This window comes from Macaca mulatta, chromosome 6 (genome assembly GCF_049350105.2).
Source record: "Macaca mulatta isolate MMU2019108-1 chromosome 6, T2T-MMU8v2.0, whole genome shotgun sequence".
Lineage (NCBI taxonomy): Eukaryota > Metazoa > Chordata > Mammalia > Primates > Cercopithecidae > Macaca > Macaca mulatta.
Genome location: NC_133411.1, coordinates 98,820,220 through 98,837,925, shown reverse-complemented (window position 1 = coordinate 98,837,925; position 17,706 = coordinate 98,820,220). Strand labels below are relative to the sequence as shown.

The following is a 17,706-nucleotide window of genomic DNA, read 5'->3' as shown; positions in this document are numbered from 1 at the left end:
GGTGGTGCATGCCTTGGTCCCAACTACTCGGGAGGCTGAGGCAGGAGGATCATTTGAGCCCAGGGATTCAAGGTTGCAGTGAGCTGTGATTACAGCAACCCACTCCAGTCTGGGCAAAAGAGCAAGACCCTGTCTCAAAGAGAAAAGAAAAGAAAAGAAAACCAAACCAAAAACATATAGATATGGCTCTCATTTTATTTTTAGTGGTTAGTGCTAAAATCCTACTTCCTAGAAAGTTGATGTGATAGCTCAATTTGGCCTATGAGAACAAAAGTCACGTCCTAAGCTTGGATAAACGATGAGCTAGAAGGACCTTTGTTCCTAACACTTTGAGGAACGGTGCCTTACTGAACTTACATTAATGAAACTAAAATTCAATTCTATTTGTGTCACATTTATTTTCAACTTTCTGTCATAGAAGTATCTCATTTTTATAATTGTATGTGAATGAATGTATGCATGTATACGTAGGTAAGTAAAATATAGTCACCCAAATCCTATGTTGGTGAGGTGAGTTTTCCTTTTGAGTATTCATGCTTTAAAAAAATATATGAACATCAATTCATTTGTTAAAAATGAAGGTCTGAATAGCAATAGAAAATCTTAAAAGTTTTGTAAATAACCTCAAAACAATGGGCTCTCCAATTTATTTTAAAACTGAGAACTGTTTAATTACCCATGATTTAAATGTCATTCTTGACAAACTGAGAGCAGTGTTGATAGCAGGATGGAATGAAATTACAGAACTGTGAAGGTATTTTCGGTATTTATTATAATTCTGACTCAGTTTTCGTTGAACGGATTCCTTTTTAAAAGATTCGAAATTACTCAAAACCCTATAATGCTATTTTAACAGTGTTTTCTTAAAGTAGTCTGGGAGACAGAAGAGGTCACTATGCTGAAACTCATAATGTTAAAAATAAAGGATCTATTATATTTTTTTCTTAGGGAAAAAAGCCTCTGAAAAGTCACATCATTATTAATAAAATGTCTAGCAGTCAAAAGCCATGCTATATTGAACAATTAATGGGTGTTTATAAAATTTCATGTTTGGAGAAAGTTTGCTTTTTCTGCACGGTAAAATTTATGACCAGATATGTTCAGCACTATAATAAACCTGCTTTAAAATTCCGGCACAAAATTGACATTCAACCATGTTCTAACAGTTCAGATACTGGCAAGGTCTACAAAGATGCCACTGAAAAATATATATAGTGCATAATTTTCATTTCTTTGCTGTCAGGGTAACATGTGTGCTTCATATGCTTTAGTGAAGTCTAGCAGTACAAATGTGTCAAAAAATCATAAAAATTTGTCTTCTATGACTAACATATAGGATTTAGGACCCTAGTCTTTTGGATATTTATCTCTAAGTAGGAAAAGAAGAATTTATTCTTGGACAAACATATATACTTTATGTTTAACACATTTTCCCTGTGGGATTTAATGAAACAACTTTAGCAGAAGTCACCATGTTCCTTGTAGAGTTTCTTTCCCCATTGCTGTAATGGCCTAAAAATTAGCATAAGGTTTTATGTTCAAGGATTTCAAAAATGGCATCCAACAAAAATTAAAAAGGTATTAATTAAACTTATGACCGAGGAAAGGAAACTATCTTCTACTAAATTTGCTTTATAACTCTATTAAGGTGTTTGCCATAGAAGATAAATAAAAGGAATTATTGTATTAGTCTGAATTCCTTTATTGCAAGTGGCAGATACCAAATCCCATTTACTTGAAGTAAAAATTTAGTAACTCCCATAAATGGGAAGTTGCAGATGAAGGCTGGTATGAGATAGATCAGATAGGACAAGAGTTCTGTCATTGATTCCTGTGGTTGCTCTGCTTATCTTTTCTTGTCTGTGTTGGACTTTATATTTCCGGCTCATTTTCTCCACATGGTAGGCAGAATCGTCATGGCCATAAAATGCTGCCAGCCTCGGAAGTCCAGTGGAAAGAGTCTATAACTAATAAAAGATATGGCCTCATTTGTTTTCTGAAATATGAAGGCATCTGCTATCTCAGTTTGTGATGTTTTAGAGCATGATACCCCTGCAATTAGGCCTTTGCTCTAAAACTGTGATGGAAAAAAACAGCGAAGCCCTGATGCCACAGCTTGCAGGACAAAGACTTTCTCAAGAAAAATAGGCACTGTTTTTTTCTTCCCTCTTGACTAATGAGCTTCTGCTGAGGCTCATACTCCTTACTAAATTTCTCATATCTTTGGTCTGTGTTGTTAAATGTATTATTAGTAAGAAACTACAATATACAAACATATTTGTAGTTATATAGTTCTTCTTGGGAAATATGTTTACCTAGGTTATCTTCATACAAAAATATCATATGAGTTATTAAGGGATCATTCTGTTTCCTTTCTCTTTATTTTGTTCCTACTTTTTCATAATTTTTATACTCATTCTTGTCTTTTGCCACTTTCTTTTTTCTTTCTCTTTCAAAATTTATTAAAACTAGTCCAGGTCACTTATCATTTTTAAAATAGATATTTTCTAGCAAATACATTGTAAAACATACTTCTATAAAATGAATACTATGTGTCATTTTATGAAATGACTTCATAAAAATAAAACTCCTGTTTTATTTTTTATATATTATATATATTATGATTAAGGATATGCTAATCTGGAAAAAACATCACTTGTAGTTAACATTAAATTGCATTTAAGAACGTAACAAATAATTTCATGCTTACTTTTTTAAAGTAACTGAAAAAGTCAAATACAGTTTCCAATCCTTTGTATTTGGATATCTAAATGTTCGTTTTGCATCATTGAATTAGTTCTTATCTTGAGCTCAGTGTGGGAATATTTAACACTCTTGTGGTATCGATTTTTATATTTTTAAGGAAATACACAATATGGAGGGTAAGTGAGAATAGATATGATAAAAGAAATGAGTACAAGAAACAAAATCTTTATTTTTATTCAACTATTTAGAGTAATATTTCCAAAAGGAAGATTCCCATGACCTTTACAGGGGTCTTCAAGGTCAAAACTATTTTTATATATAGTATTACTAAGATGTTATTTGTCTTCTTCATGCTCATTCTCACATGACTGTATGGTGAAGTGTTTCAGAGGCTGATATATGATAACATAATTGCTCTGATGGCATAGAATGTGTGCTCATATGCTCCTGTGTCTTCAGAATTTTTCTAAGGTGGTAGGTAAGGTAGGTAAGGTAAAATATGTGTATTTTCAGAGATTAACTTGGTTTGTTCTTGGTACTTTGATCTAGCTGGCCTTAGTTATACTTTTTCTAATCTCTGTGTTCTCATATAATCCCCTCAAAAATCGTAATTTTGAAATCCTGAAGTTTTCCTTATGCCTATGTTGAAACACAATAATTAATTATTAATCGTATTTGGTTATCTTGTTTTGCAGTATATTTAAATTTTTTCTAAATTTATCTAAAACAGTTATCTTAGAACTTTGGAATATTTTATTTAAATAAAATATTGCCATATATTTGTCTTATATTGAATAATAGATCATTTACTTAACACAAGGGAGATTAGAAGACACATTTTATCAACACATAACTGTTCCAGCTACCTCTAAAGATGCTGAAAAAGGTGAAACTTTAACATCAGAGAGATATCAAACTCATAGGAGGGAGAAAATGATTCAAAAGAAACTAGTGAAACTATAAATAAGAAATAAAAATATGATGAAATTTTTATTTCATTTGGGATTATAGATACTAATACTTCAGCTTATTGTGTTTTATGCAACAGAATATTTTTGAATAGTGTTACAATGTCAGTTATAATGTGATGCAATATTAAAATCAAACATTTATAATTTAAGGAAAAAAATTTAATATTTTAAACAGACATGATAAACTCCTGCTACAGAATTTCAAACTAGAAAAGAACAACTAAAGACTCTTAGAGACTAACTTATTGTAGTATGTTGGCTGGAGACCTGTACACAATAGTTAAAAGACTAAAAAAAAAAAAAAAAAAAAAAAAAAAAAAAAAGCTTTGTACAGTTGACATTAATGAATGCCTTCTTGATGAAGAGTCAGTAAAAAGAATTACAAAGTTCCACTTTCTGATGATTCAGTAACTCATTGAATTAAAGATTCATCTATGAACATGAAGACTGTCTCACTTGCAGAATTGTAACTACAAATGAATAAATCTCCAAATGTGGCTGGGCTTTATTATCAACACCAGCTAATCACTGAATGTGATTCTTTATGTAAATGTTTGATAACAAACATAAAAGGAGCAAATAGCTAAAGTGTTAAATAACCTTTTTGACTCTCGTGGCTTATCCTGCAATAACTGTGTTGATATGTACACTGATAGGACAAATGCAATGGTAGGTGAACTGTAGGTGCTTCAGTGTAATTCAAGGCATTAGCCAAACACTATACTCACTATACTGTTTTATCACCATACATTCACAGAAAAATAAGAATTCATTTCCTTTAAGGATGTCCCTGATGATGCAATTAAACCATATTAACTTTGCTACCTCTCAAACCTTGAGTATAGACTTTTTAATATCCTGTTTGAAAAATGGGAACAATATAAAACACTTTGCCACATACCAAAATACAATAGTTGTCTTATAGAAAAAACCTTGTTTAATTGAGGTGTGAGCAATAGTAGTAGATACTTTTTGTGTGGAGCACATTTTTATACCTAAATGAATGGATGACAGAAAGCTATGATTATTCAAACTTGAGCATTTGGCAGACATTTCTTCAAGAAATATCGATATTACATTTACCTGTGACTCCTCAGAATTTCTTTGCATGGTTCATAAATTTGCCACATACAGATGAAACTTCTTATCTTTCCATGTAAGACTCCCTTCATGCACCATCAGTCATCACACTCACCTCTGCTCATCATATTATCACTTTCTCAAGTTCATGTAGATTTCAAACTAAGTAAAATAAGATCCACACCATCAATAACTTGATCTTTTAGCTTTAATAAATAGCCAACAACACAAAATTATTTTGTTCATGATCATTTATAGACATGAAATGAGAAAACAGCATCAGTGCTCCAACTGATAAACAAGTAAGTGGACCAATATTTGTTTACATGGGATCTTATACTTTCTCAAACAACTCTCTAGAGCCTAACGGCAAAAAGAACAACAATAATTATATGTGGTTGTTAAAGCATTTACTTTAAGAGGAAGGTACAAACAGGGAAAATGACTTCTGTTAGTCATGCCTTTGTTAGTTATTTCATATCACTGACTCCCTAAGAAGACCTCAGGTGACAGCTGTCTAACTGGTATGTGAGCAGAGTTCCTTTTACAAATCCCCCCCTCATTCTAGTTGGGCTACAGCAGTCTCAAAATATGTGGATGTCAGAAAATGATCACCATGTGAAGTTTTGAGTGGTCTTTGTAGAAAAAAAAATGAATATATTCAATATGATACTCAAAATAAACATTGAAACATGGCAAAGTTGGCATGATGTTGATTTAGCTTTTAGTATTGTTTTGATAAAGGCTATTATCAAACCCACAAATTGCAATTAAATTTAAACTAGATCCAGCTATTTTTTTTTTGCAGCAGAAGCAACTCTAATAATTCTATGGATATGTATGGTAGAAAGTTCTTTTTAAAAAATGTTATTCTATAACAATGCCTCATTAAAATCACATCTAAAAATGATTTGTTGCAATTTTAGAAATCTGGAAGAGAGTAAAATTTTTTGCAGTGGAGGTTTTAGTTTATGAACATCTATTCAAGGAACTGAGATAGAGACATAGTGTATGTCTTCAATGATAATAGTAGGCGAGGATTGCAGGAAGATTGTTATAACTGTTCACTTAGAATATTCTTATTAACTTGAATAATCTCCTATTGCCTAGAAAACATCATTTCTAGCTGTGCAGACTGTAACCTGTATGACAAATGACCTATGAGGTTTCAGAGATAAAATGAAGTTATGTGATTAATTGCATATTCACATAGTCTTATCATTTTACAGTAAAGCAAAATGATGTTTGTGATTGAGTGGAATGGTAGGATGTAGAGGCCACCATCCAACAATTATGGACATGTAGTATGTGTCAGAAACTTTTTATGCATTATCTCATTAAATCTTCACACAATTGAGGCAATTTGATCATCTGTACCTTTCTTAACTTATCCATGTATTCACTGTGTGACATTTAACAAATTATTAAACTTCTTTGGACTATTGTTTATTTGAAAATTTGGGAGTAATTTAGAATCACCAGGATGATTAACACTAGTCAACCAAATTACCTAAAAAATAGTAATAATTGAGCAATCTTAAAATAACTTTAAAAAACTAGTATGTTTAGAATTCTCTACGAGATAAAGCAGAATCTAGGCCCCCTAAATGAGAATAGGATATTATTGAGCAAGATTAGGAAAATAAAATTTGAAAATTTGAGACAAAGTAAAGAAATAACTATAAATTTCACAAAAACATTATAAAAATAGAAAGGAATAACTCTAATGTCATAGAAAAGGCCACAGAAAACATCAAAAGTATGTTAGGATATAGAAGACAGATTAAAAGCCCAATTACATAAATAGCATTTAAAGAAAAGTGAATAGTTCAAGACTATTAAGAATTCCAAACATGATGAAGCCTGAAATGTTTCCAGACCTAAAGAAAGTTATGTGACATCATATTGACAGAACAGAATAAATGAAACTGTAAAATCTACACCAAAATAGTTCTTTAAAGTTAAGTTAATGAGGATGAGAGTACCAATTGAAAAACGAGCAAAGTACATGAACCAAAAGAAGAATAAGCATATACAATAAACCACTGTCAGTCTCACCAGTTTTTAATAAAAAGAGATTAAAACATTACTGAGATAATTTTTAAACTAATTGATAGATTAAAAATATCATTATGATATCCAATACTCATGAATGTGTTGGGAAGTTGGTTACTCTCATAGATGTAATTAAGGATGTTACTTGGTTCTATCTAATAAAATCTTTGTGAATCATCATATAAGAAAAGAATCTGAAAAGTGTAATATATATATTCATTGTATTTCTGTAATAGGGAATAATTACAAATAATAAAAGTACAACTATAAAGAAATGCATTAAAATTAAATAAATTATGGTATATCTACATAACTGAAAAAAATTAACATTGAAAACAACCCAAAAGAATATTCACTGACATGATAAAATCATCAGGATACACTATTTAAAAGCAATTTACAAAATCTAATGTATGTGTGATACTAATCTGTAATTTATTTAAATACATATGTGTGTATGTGAATCTGTGTGTGTGTGGTGTGTTCATATGTGTATAGCTCTATGTATGCACATTTAAGAATGGGTACTCTGTTTTTCAGGAAAATATACTGAGATGGGAAAGGTCAAAGTGTTCATATCCTTCTAGATTTGCTTTTATAAAGGACCAGATTTAATAAATAACAATTATTTCTTCCAATGCTCTTATAACTGATGTTATATCTGAGCTATTAGCAAATGAACAATTCGAATGTGGACAATTAAAAGATGATACTTGAACATATGTCCTTACTCAGCTATTTTGGATTCATTATCAACAAGAAATATATTCTCTGGATTAAAAATATTACAGCAGAATGCTTTTAATAAACTCAGAATGGTCTGTGCTTAATCATTTTGCTCAGTCTTCACATATTCAGGATTTATTTCCATTTCTGATTACAAAAAAGGCACTTCTTTTCCCTGATTAAAGGAATAAGAAAGAAAAAGGGAAAAACAGAGGAGGAGGGGATGAGTGGTGAGTTAAAGGACAGATTGAGTGTATGTATTTTAATCTGGCAGTTGTCTTGTGTAATTTTTTTTGCCAAAAGACTGCTAATTTCATACAAAAATTTAAATATTGTAGCAGTCACCCAACTTAAACATTTGGCAAATAGTTATCCTATTTTAAAAATGGAAAATATTTCTCAAGTGCTTCTGTTTTCAAAATACTGTCTCACGCTATTCTTTATGTTTGTTTAATCATTCTTTTGGAGGAAATTCTTCTCTAAATTTGGGATAAGAGGGAGATATATATAAATGTATATATTTATATATACATTTATATATATTCACACATACATACACACGTACATTTTTTCCTATCACATTCAATCAAGACTATCTCAGTTTAATCAATTAAAGGTGAAAGAGCCTTTTTGCCTTCCTTCCTTCTTTCCTTCCTTCCTTCCTTCCTTCCTTCCTTTCTCTCTTTCTCTCTCTCTCTCTCTCTCTTTCTCTCTTTCTCTCTTTCTCTCTTTCTCTCTTTCTCTCTTTCTCTCTTTCTCTCTTTCTCTCTTTCTCTCTTTCTTTCTTTCTTTCTTTCTTTCTTTCTTTCTTTCTTTCTCTTTCTCTCTCTCTCTCTGTCTTTTTTTTTTTTATGGATTATACCCACAATCTTTTAAAACACATTTTAAATGTGTTTTTAGGAGTTGTACAGAAAGGAACATCACATTCCTGGAGTGTGAAGTACATTTTTAACAGGAAAATTTGAAAAAAAATTGTACAATTTCTTTTATGTTTGCCTAAATTTGAAACACAAACAAACCAACAACAACAACAAAAAAAACCACAAAACCCACTTTTCACAGATACAGATGTGAATCATTCCAAGGGAATATTTGCTAGATTCACAGGGCTTCAGGCACCATATTCTCAATCCCATGAGTGTCTTTTGTTATATCTTCTGCTCTCAAGCTCACATTTGGGGGAGAAATTTTTTTTTAAATGAAAAACGAAGTTTGAGTGTAAAAGTTACACAATCTGCTCTGCTCCATTTGACCATATTATTTTCGAATCTAAAATAGTTTCCAGAATTTCTATGAAAAACCTTCTAAAATTCTGACTTTATATAGTTAATATGGAATGGTGGACCTGTTTGTTATTTTTCATTTAAACAAATGGACATATCACTTAGTTTAAGAAAAAAGAAAATATTATGTAAAAGTTTACTAAAACTTGGATTCATTATAACTTAACATGTTAGGAAAAGGAAATGATATGATAGATATGTAAAAAAGAGGCAGTTGGATTTTTTTTTTTTTACTCAGAATCTCATGCCCTCCACAAAATATATAATTTTGAGAAGTATCCAAGTAATTCCTTCCAGCACTAAAATATACTATTGTTGGTTTAGCTCATTTAGAAACTGTGCTAATAATCTCAATTAGCTATTTCACCAATACTAGTCAGAAGGATGATTTAGTTCTCATTTATCCCTGCACTAGAATGACAGCTCATCAAAAATATCAACTGACCATAAATCTTTGAAAGAAGAATGATTGCATTCTAATGTAGTAAGGAGCCAATACTCCTTATTTAAGCTTCAGGGATCTTCATTTGCATTGACCATTCCAAGGCTATGGGAGGAACTCCATAATATAGTCTTTTGGTCATGTACTTCTGTAATATTTAGAAAAGCAGACAATTCAACTGCAATCAATTAAGACTGCTGTCTCCTTTCACTCTGCCCTTCCCTCTGTCAGAGTTGACATTAGAGGATGGGAATTTAGTGTGTCTTGCTAGGGAAAAGTTGAGTTGGATACAATCATTTTTTGTTTGTTTATTTGTTTAATGGGCATGTTTAAGTAGTTTTCAGTCATTTCTGTGTATGGTTAAATTATTGCTAGTTTTTCCAATTTCATGACCCGAAGACAGAGAGACCAGAGTTCCATTATATGATGATATAAACATGTTCTTGGCACCCAGTACCAAAATTATGTGGGTAATAGAAGACAGAAAAAAATGTTTTATATGCATGGAGGGAGACCGTAGTCTCTAGAAAAATCTTTCAAATTGTATGCAAAAGACTCATATACAATAGGCAGTTGATACAGTTTTTCTGTAATGTGACAGGAATCCTAAAATGTCATATAATGATGCCAATAATGGTAACTGAAATGTAATTTTCTATGGTATCAATAATAATAAACAATCTATCAGACATTCTAGGGAAAGGAATATCTTTCCATCTCTCTATAGTAAATATTATAAAATTATTTTATGTGAAGAAACAAAGGGCTTATATCTTAACAATTTTTAAAATGCATTACAGAGGTAGATTCAGAAATTATTTAATAAAAATAACTATGTGATTTATTGGAATACTTTGTTGTAGGGATATTTTTCAACTTTTTGACTTTTATGATTTTCATTTTAAATTAATATATTCTTTTACACCTGATGTGGTTTGGCTCTGTGTCCCCACCCAAAGCTCATCCTGAATTGTAATCCCCACATGTCATGGGAGGGACCTGGTGGGATGTAACTAGATCATGGGGCTGGTTTTCCTCATGCTGTTCTCATGATAATGAGAGAGTTCTCACAAGATTTGATGTTTTAAAAGTGGCAATTTCTCTCGCGCGCCCTCTCTCTCTACTCTGACACCTGTGAAGAAGGGACTTGATTCTCCTTCACCTTCTGCCATGATTGTGAGTTTCCTGAAGCCTCCCCAGCCATGAAGAACAGTGAGTCAATTAAACCTCTTTATTTATAAATTACTCAGTCTTGGTTAGTAACTTTATAGCAGTGTGAGACAAAACTAACACAACATCTAATTTTGTAGTTATAACTTTGTATTCATTTTGCTAAAAAGGATTATAATATGTTATGATCTTTGGATCACACAGAAACTAGATTCTTCTTGAATATTTTAAGGCAGTACTCACTACTAGATCTGGAAGTTAATCTAATAAACTCCAACTTAATGGTTGCAGTTTTCCAGAGATGCCTCAGATCTCACATACAAGCAAGAAACAAATTTAGTGCAACACTCTTTGTTTACTTCCATTGAATTACAACTCAAGTTTTCTTTTGAAGAAATGCTTTCATGGCTTAAGTAAAGTATGGAAGTACTTGTTCAACAGTCAGCGTATGATCAGAAAAAACATGAAAGTACTTGTATTAGTTTTCAATTGCTGCTATAAAAAATTTCCACAAACAAGAACAAAAGCCAACACCCACTTTTTATTACATGGTTTCTGTAAGTTTTGAGATACAGTTGTGGTTAATCGGTGGCAAAAGACAAATGAAGGTTTAAGTGGCCTAGGCTCTTATCTAAAGGTTTTTGAAGGGAATCTGCTTCCAAGGTCATTACATTTATTGGCAGGATTCAGTTCCATAAGGTTGTAAGACTCAAATTCCCATTACCTTGGATGCTGTTGACTAGGTGTTGTTCTCAGCTTTTAGAGGCAGCCCACATTCCTGGACTCCTAACTATATCCTCTATCTTCAAAACCAGCAATGGTGGCTGGACTCCTCATATTTTAAATATTTTTGACCTCTTCTTCCATCTCATCTCTCTGCTTTTCTCTTCCACCACAGCTCACTGACTGACCTTTCTGTCTTATTTTTCTACATTTAAGTGCTCGTGCAATTACACTGGCTCCTTCTGGGTGATACAGAATAAACTGCATATTATAAGGTCAGATGACTATTAACTTTAATTCCATCTGCCAAGTCCTTTTGCAGTAATACGTAGATAGGTGTTTAATTGAACAAAGAGTTTGAAGTCTTTGAGGAGGAACATTTTTAGAATTCTGGCTACCATAGTAGTGATTTAGTCCAAACATTTGATGTTAAAATTTGGGTAGTTTAGGTTAAAGTGGTTTATCCAGGGTTTTATCCACAGTTTTTAAATAATATTAATAGATAAATAAGACTACTTTTTAAAAATTTTCTTCTTTAAAAAAGGGATACGGGTGCAGAATGTTCAGGTTTGTTACATAGGTATACATGTGCCACAGTGGATTGCTACACCTATTGACCTGTCCTCTAAGTTCCCTCCCCTCACCCCCCACCTGCCAACAGGCCCTGGTATGTATTGTTTCCCTCTCCGTGTCCATGTGTTCTCATTGTCCAACTCCTACTTATGAGTGAGAACATACAGAGTTTGGTTTTCTATTTCTGTGTTAGTTTGCTGAGGATGATGGCTTCCAGGTTCATCCATGTGCCTACAAATGACATTATCTCATTCCTGTTTATGGCTGCATAGTATTCCATGGCGTATATGAACCACATTTTCTTTATCCAGCCTATCATTGATAAGCATTTGGGTTGGTTCCATGTCTTTGCTATTGTAAATAGTGCTGCAATAAATGTATGTGTGCATGTCTTTATAGTAGAATGATTTATATTCTTTTGGGTACTTACCCAGTAAGGAGATTACTGGGTCAAATGGTATTTCTGGTTCTAGATCCTGGAGGAATTGCCACACTGTCTTCCACAATGGTTGAACTAATTTACATTCCCACCAACAGTGTAAAAGCATTCCTATTTCTCCACAAACTCACCTGCATCTATTGTTTCCTGACTTTTTAATAATCGCCATTCTGACTGGCATGAGATGGTATCTCACTGCAGTTTTGATTTACATTTTTCTGATGATGAGTGATGTTGACCTCTTTTTCATATGTTTATTGGCTGCATAAATGTCTTCTTTTGAGAAGCATCTGTTTATATCCTTTGCTCACTTTTTGATGGGGTTGTTTTTTTTCTTTTAAATTTGTTTAAGTTCTTTGTAAATTCTGGATGTTAGAAACTTGTCAGATGGGTAGATTGCAAAATTTTTCTCCCATTCTGTAGGTTGTCTGTTCACTCTGATGATAGTTTCTTTTGCTGTGCAGAAGGTATTTAGTTTAATTAGATCCCATTTGTCAATTTTGGCTTTTGTTGCAGTTGCTTTTGGTGTTTTAGTCATGAAATTTTTGCCCATGTCTATGTCCTGAATGGTATTGCCTAGGTTTTCTTGTAGAGTTTTCATGGTTTTAGGTTTTAGATTTAAGTCTTTAATTCATGCTAAGTTATTTTTTGTATAAGATGTAAGGAAGAGGTCCAGATTCAGTTTTCTGCATGTAGTTAGACAGTTTTTCCAGCACCATTTACTGAATAGGAGATTCTTTCCCCATTGCTTGTTTTTGTCAGGTTTGTTGAAAATCAGATGGTTGTAGATGTGTGGTGTTATTTCTGCTCCATTGGTCTATATGTCTGTTTAGATACCAGTACCATACTGTTTTGGTTACTGTAGCCTAGTAGTATAGTTTGAAGTCAGGTAGCATGATGCCTCCAACTTTGTTGTTTTTTCTTAGGATTGTCTTGGGTATACAGGGTCTTCTTTGATGCCATATGAAATTCAAAATAGTTTTTTTCTAATTCTGTGAAGAAGATCAATGGTTGGTTGATGGGAATAGCATTGAATCTATAAATTACTTTGGCAGTATGGCCAATTTTGTGATATTGATTCTTCCTATCCATGAGAATAGAATGTATTCCCATTTGTTTGTATCCTCTTTTATTTCCTTGAGCTGTGGTTTGTAGTTCTTCTTGAAGAGGCCCTTCACATCTGTTGTTAGCTGTATTCCTAGGTATTTTATTCTCTTTATAGTGATTGTGAACAGGAGTTCATTCATGATTTGGCTCTCTGCTTATCTATTATTGGTTTAAAGGAATGTTTGTGATTTTTGCACATTGATTTTGTATCCTGATACTTTGCTGAAATTGCTTATCAGTTTAAGGAGTTTTTGGGTTGAGATGATGGGGTTTTCTAAATATAGAATCATCTTGTCTCCAAACTGACACAATTAGACTTCCTCTCTTCCTACTCGAGTATCATTTATTTCTTTTTTCTTGCCTGATTGCCCTGGCCAGAACTTCCAATACTATGTTGAATAGGAATGGTGACAAAGGGCATCCTTGTCTTATGCCGATTTTCAAAAGGAATGCTTCCAGCTTTTGCCCATTCAATATGATATTGACTGTGGGTTTGTCATAAATAGTTCTTATTATTTGGAGATATGTTCAACCAATACCTAGTTTATTGAGAGTTTTTAACACGAAGGGATGTTGAATTTTATCAAAGGCCTTTTCCACATCTATTGAGATAATCATGTGGTTTTTGTCGTTAGTTCTGTTTATGTGATGGGTTACATTTGTTGATTTGCATATGTTGAACCAACCTTGCATCCCAGGGATGAAGCTGACTTAATCCAGGTGGATAAGGGTTTTGATGTGCTGCTTGATTTGGTTTGCTAGTATTTTATTGAGGATTTTCACGTCAGTGTTCATCAGGGATATTGGCCTGACGTTTCTGTTTTTTGTTGTGTCTCTTCCTGGTTTTGGTATCAAGATGATGCTGGCTTCATAAAATGAGTTAAGGAAGAGTCTCTCCCTTTCAGTTGTTTGGAATAGTTTCAGAAGGAATGGTACCAGCTCCTCTTTGTATTTCTGATAGAATTTGTCTGTGAATCTGTCTGGTCCTGGGCTTATTTTGGTTGGTAAGCTATTAATTACTGCCTCAATTTCAGAACTTGCTATTGGTCTATTCAGGGATTCGACTTCTTCCTGGTTTAGTCTGGGAGGGTGTATGTGTCCAGGAATTTTTCAATTTCTTCTAGATTTTCTAGTTTATTTGCATAGAGGTGTTTATAGTATTTTCTAATGGTAGTTTGTGTTTCTGTGGGGTCAGTGGTGATATTCCCTTTATCATTTTTTATTGTGTCTATTTGATTCTTCTCTTTTCTTCTTTATTAGTCTAGCTAGCAGTCTATCTATTTTGTTATTTTTTTCAAAAAAAAAAAAAACACCTCCTGGATTCATTGATTTTTTGGAGGGTTTTTTGTGTGTGTCTCTATCTCCTTCAATTCTTCTCTGACCTTAGTTATTTCCTGTCTTCTGTTGCATTTTGGATTCATTTGCTCTTGCCTCTGTTTATCTTTTAATTGTGATGTTAGGGTGTTGAGATCTTTCTAGCTTTCAGATGTGGGCATTTAGTGCTATAAACTTCCCTCTTAACACTGCTTTAGCTCTGTCCCAGAGATTCTAGTACATTGTCTCTTTGTTCTCATTGGTTTCAAATAACTTCTTGATGTCTGCCTTAATGTCTGCCTTACTTTCATTATTTACCCAGGAGTCATTCAGTATCAGGTGGTTAATTTTCCATGAAATTTTGTGGCTTTGAGTGAGTTTCTTAATCCTGAGTTCTAATTTGATTGCATTGCGGTTTGAGATACTGTTTGTTATTATTTCTGTTCTTTTGCATTTGCTGAGGAGTGTTTTACTTTCAGTTATGTGGTTGATTATATAATATGTGACACTTGGCACTGGAAAGAATGTATATTCTGTTGATTTGGGGTAGAGAGCTCTGTAGATGTCTACTAGGTCCACTTGATCCAGAGCTGAGTTCAAGTCGTGAATGTTCTAGTTAATTTTCTGTCTCGCTGATCTAATACTGACAGTGGGGTGTTAAAGTCTCCCACCATTATTGTGTGGAAGTCTAAGTCTCTTTGTAGGTCTCTAAGAACTCATTTTATGAATCTGGGTGCTCCTGTGTTGGGTGTATATATTTAAATTGGATATCTCTTTTTGCTGAATTGTTCCCCTTACCAGTATGTAATGTCCTTCTCTGTCTTTTTTTTTTTATTATTATTTTCACTTTTTAAATGGTTTTATTTTATGTACAAATAATGAACATATGTTGTACCCACAAATTCTACTTTGCAAAAACAGGAGCTTTTTAAAAGAAAGCCACATAATAACTTTTAAAAGGCGCTGGGATTCCTCTGCTTCTAGATCATTGTTGGGCTAGAAAAATAAAGTTTGTTCTACCAGGAATCACAAGTTAGAACTGAATATTTTCCAAAGTGAAAATTCTAGAGTGCAGTGTCACTCCAGCCAAAGATTATTCAGTTCTCATCCCCAACATCCACAACTACCTATCAGAAGGGTTAAACCAGGTCAAAACAGTCCAGCATAATTTAGGCTTTATCAAACAATGTCGTTATGCTCTTCTAAGGTGCAAATAAACCAATACAGGAAATACTAAAATAAAAATAATATCTGACACTGCCATACAAATTGTTAGTTCCTTTTTGTATCCCCCCCATCTATAACATTAACAAAGGGAATATTTTACTGCCTAGAATATTTTATTTTATACATCACTAGCCATGCATTTTTGCCATTAGTTACTATGCAAATGATGCCTAGTGCCATTATCCAAATGGCATCACCATTTTACATCCACAATTCACTTATATAGTTATAAGTAGAATTTTCATGATTTACTTAAGTACATCTATCAGTGAAGATTTAACACTGAGATGCAATCTAACATCCGTAATATCTGATGTTATGTAGATGGCAATGTAGGAAAGATGTGTTTTAATCACTTTTCATTTAAGTGATCTTATGTAAAAAATAAAATAATTTAGCAGTTCCAAGTATCCAAAGGGCATTTTCAAATGTACACAAAAGAAATGGTTACAGAGATTTTTAAGGAGCATCTTCCACGTCCATATCCTCTTGTAATTGCTGTACCATTTTCTCTTCCAACTGCTTCCCTTTGCCTGCAAGAGGGGCTCGGATAAGATGGATGTTTTGTTTGACTTCTTTGATATCCTGAACTTTCTGTAGCTCTTTATTTTTCTTCAATCTGTTCATTATAAATTTAGCTTGGCGTTTCTGTTTGATCTCTTCAACTCTCTTCATTGTATCAATAGTCTTATTCCATAGCTCTCGCTGGTATTTGATAGGTTCATTTCTACATTTTTCAAATTGAAATGAATTATCTACTGTAAGCTCTTTACCAGCTGCTTTCTGGAATGCTTTGGTCCACCTAACTTTGTGAGGATTGTGCTTCTTTTTAAACTTTTTATGACATTTAGATTTGCAAAATCTGAACACCTTGCAATCGTTGCGGAAGAACGTCATGCCGTGTCCAGGGTATATGGGCCCCGAACAGAAATAACACTTCTCAATACGCATCTTGAACCCGTGTGGGACCCCACCAAACAAACGCCAAGCTTGAGAGGAAGTGACACCTCCTTTGTCTATTTTGACCTTTGTTGGTTTAAGGTCTATTTTTTCAGAGACTAAGATTGCAACCTCTGCTTTTTTTTTGCTTTCCATTTTATTGGTAAATTTTCCTCCATCCCTTTATTTTGAGCCTATGTGTGTCTTTGCAAGTGAGATGGCTCTCCTGAATACAGCACACTGATGGGTCTTGTCTCTTCAGTTTGCCAGTCTGTGTCTTTTAATTGGGGCATTTAGCCCATTTACATTTAAGGTTAGTATTGTTATATGTGAATTGATCCTGTTATCATGCTGTTATTTGGTTATTTTGCACACTGGTTGATGTAATTTCTTCGTTGTATCTTTGTTCTTCATATTTTGGTATGTTTTTGCAGTGGCTGATACTGGTTTTTCCTTTCCATATTTAGAGCTTCTTTCTGGAGCCCTCATAGGGCAGGCCTGGTGGTAACAAAATCCCTCAGCATTTGCTTGTCTGGAAAGGATTTTATTGCTCCATCACTTATGAAGCTTAGATTGGATGATATGAAATTCTGGGTTGAAAATTCTTTTCTTTAAGGATGTTGAATATTGGCCCCCAATCTCTTCTGACTTGTAGAGTTTCTGCTGAGAAGCCCACTGTTAGTTTGATGGGCTTCCCTTTGTAGGTGACATAACCTTTCTCTTTGGCTGCCCTTAATAGTTTTTCCTTCATTTTGACCTTGGAGAATCTGATGACTATGTGTCTTGGGGTTGATCTTCTCATGGAGTAGCTTAATGGTGTTCTCTGTATTTCCTGAATTTGCATGTTGGCCTGTCTTGCCAGGTTGGGAAAGTTCTCCTGGATAATGTTTTGAAGTGTGTTTTCCATCTTGTTTCCCTTCTCCTCATCTTTTTCTGGTACTCCACTCAATC

The 17,706-nt window shown here is 33.3% G+C and overlaps 1 pseudogene; it reads right to left on the bottom strand.

Annotated features, from left to right (window-relative positions):
- Nucleotides 1-16,050: 16,050 nt before the first annotated feature.
- LOC696268 (putative ribosome biogenesis protein RLP24 pseudogene) lies at nt 16,051-16,808 on the bottom strand (annotated as a pseudogene).
- Nucleotides 16,809-17,706: the final 898 nt, after the last annotated feature.